This window comes from Sinocyclocheilus rhinocerous, unplaced genomic scaffold (assembly GCF_001515625.1).
Source record: "Sinocyclocheilus rhinocerous isolate Xijiao unplaced genomic scaffold, SAMN03320098_v1.1 scaffold828, whole genome shotgun sequence".
Lineage (NCBI taxonomy): Eukaryota > Metazoa > Chordata > Actinopteri > Cypriniformes > Cyprinidae > Sinocyclocheilus > Sinocyclocheilus rhinocerous.
Window position 1 is genome coordinate 249,731 of NW_015634025.1, and position 3,143 is coordinate 252,873.

The window sequence follows — 3,143 nt, forward strand, 5'->3', positions numbered from 1 at the left end:
TTATTCGGAACATGCTTGTTCTGAAAGCTGTAGTTGAATTGGAACATGTTTTTCTTAAGTCTAGCTGGTGTTATTGAGGATGCTGCTTAAGCTTTTAAGGTATTGGCAACATATTCATCGGTCAACTGTTAAAGGTAACAGAATTGATGCTACAGGTTATGCGGGTTTTGGCAACATATTTGATAGGTCATTGGTAAAGGGCAACATGCTTGTTGCTTAAGGCTTTGAGATTTTGCTATCAGTTTGTGTTGGGGGATATCAGCATATGGTTTTGTTTTGGGGGGTTTATCGCTGCTCTCCCTGCTTTCATCCACACTAGGCTGCATGGATGCGCAGGGAGCTCTTGCCCAGAACGGAACCATACCGCCAATCCAAACTGTATGCTAATTGTCAATCATATTTGAGCCCAGAACAGAACCATACCGCCAATCCAAACTGTATGCTAATTGTCAATCATCTTTGACGATAGTGGTCCTGACAGAACAACAGGACAAAGGGGTATGAAGAAAGTGAATATCAGAGACACTCAAAAGCAAAAACTCAGGGAAGATGCAGACATTGCAACAAAGAAGGACACTGGGTTCGTGATTGCAAGCTGAGTTTGAGACATCAAAGTGATGATGAGGCCACCTGTTGAAGAGGTCTCAGCAGTTGACAGCCAAACAAAAACAGACTCTGCTAAAAGCTGTTGAGCCGTAGGGAAGCTGAAGAACCTCTATCTGCAGCACCAATTAGTAACATATCATCCAACAACTGTACTCCACATGTATTCAAAAAACAACAACAAATGAAGACAAAACCCCAAAGGTAAAAGCATACACAGAAGTCTCAACAGCTAAAGCCAAAGATGATGTCCTAATAGATGGTGCTGCAAGCCGTAAAGGAGATAGGTGCAAATAAAGCGGCATTAAGAAAACTTAAGCAAGACAGACAGCAGGACAGTAAACAAATGCAAAATTAAAAGCACAAAGAAGAAGTATCATCACTGATGGAAAATGGAGATGAACTGCATGATGACAACCAATGCAGTGAGGAAAACCACAGGGAAACTATAAGGAGACTATGCCCTTTTGAACATATTACAGGCCGGCCCATGTCCAATGAAAATCTGACATCTGACAGCCTTGCCCAAACTGATGAAAGACTCAGCCTGGCGGTACACAATGCCAAGAATAAAGTTTTGAAACCTTCAAAAGGGGGACATGGTATGGTAATGATTTAAAAAAACTCAGAGGTCACAACGAGAATCCAGGTGGGAAAGCCCACTTCAGGATCTCTTGGTAGCTGACCAAACTGATGAAAGACTCAGCCTGGCGGGACACAATGCCAAGAATAAAGTTTTGAAACCTTCAAAAGGGGGACATGGTATGGTAATGATTTAAAAAAAACTCAGAGGTCACAACGAGAATCCAGGTGGGAAAGCCCACTTCAGGATCTCTTGGTAGCTGATAGAGCAGCTAAGGTGAATGGAAAAGAAAAGTGGATCGACATGAGCCAGTGGGATTTGAAACATCTGCCTAGAGACGAGGGATGGATGGCAGTAGTGTTTTTCAGAGTCCAGATATGGTGGGACTAGGGTTTTTAGCTTGTCGCCTGAGGACGAAGACATAAACATACCACCACTGATAAACACTGTAGTGTCCTCCCTAAATTATATAGCGGCAGTTTTATTGGCAGTAAGGCAGGATTTGTTTAAAATCTTTTCCTTGCAAAGATATGTTTCCCTTTTCTCTTGTGTGGGATTGCAGGTGTTCCAGCATTCCAGAGGATGAGGAAGACATCTAACTCTTAGACTGTATTGCACTGGACACCTAGATGAACATGCCTGAACATCCACAGAACACAACAACATCCACCACTTCCACAATGTCAAAATAAAAAAGGACTTAAGCATTCAAAAGAATTCAAACTTCACCATGAACTCTTATTTTTTCATCTTAAGTAATGGAGCCTGCATGCAGTATGCTGTATTCATGATTACTGAAAAGTATGTTTTGTGATCAAAAATGATCAAAGGGGGGATTGAGGGATTTTGTGTATTTTAGTATAGTTCTTTCTTGTGTAATCAACATCTGATATGTCACCTTGTGACTCTTTCCTGATGTAATCTGTAAAGGTGTAAAACAAATACACAGGATGGCCCTTCTATCCTGTCTCTCCAGTAGGAGGTCCTCTGTCTATTGTTTGAAGGGTGACTCTTTCCTGATGTAATCTGTAAAGATGTAAACCAAATACACAGGATGGCCCTTCTATCCTGTCTATTCTTAGTTCTCCATTAGGAGGTCCTAATAGTATCGGTCTATTGTTTGAAGGCCATTTGGTACCAGGTATAAAGTCTGGTCACACAGACAGTACTTTGGGTTAAGATATTTTGAAGGCCGACACGCTAACGTCGCTGTTGAACACCTGCTACACTACTACCTTCAATAAATTCTTCTCCCCACAAAAACTCTGGTCAAACATACTTATTTTTATGTATTAGAGAAATCTAATACATTGGCGAGCCACCCAAACCTTTGCTTAGCCAAATACAGCTAAATCTAACAATGTGTGCACTAAAACAAAATATTTGGGTCATATCATTAACGTTGAAATGAGTAATGATGATGACATGTATAGGAAGTGTCGTACGTTATATACTCAAGCAAATATGTTGGTGACAAAAAATGTTATGTGTTCGGATCAGGTAAAAATAAATCTATTTTGAGCATATTGTCCATTTTTGATACTGCTTTTGTGGGTTAAGATTAAAAAAAGAGAGCCTATATGAGCTTCAGCTTGTTAACAGTGACTGTATGAGAATTCTGCTGAAAAAAACAAGGTGCAGCAGTGCAGGTGATCTATTCGGTAAGGCAAGAGTTCAATCCTTTCTGGCTTTAATGAGAAATTTGATGTATAAATGTATTTGTCGGTTGGATTTTTCACAGGATGCTATTATAATGTTGTTGTCCTAGGCTTGCTGTGGTGCAATACCAGTCACTTATAAGAAAACATTGGTAGAACTGTCTTTTTTAATGTGTTTCATACTGTTTTGAATTATTTTAGTGTTTTGCTAATGGACCTTGAGCCTGGCAATAAAATTGAATGAATGAGTGTGTAACGTGAGGAGGCGTGACAATGGATATGTGGATCCAAATGCAGCC

At 40.1% G+C, this 3,143-nt stretch overlaps 1 pseudogene; it reads left to right on the forward strand.

Moving 5' to 3' along the window:
* Positions 1-708, forward strand: part of LOC107745147 (uncharacterized) — a 5,970-nt pseudogene extending 5,262 nt beyond the window's left edge.
* The last annotated feature ends 2,435 nt before the right edge of the window (positions 709-3,143 follow it).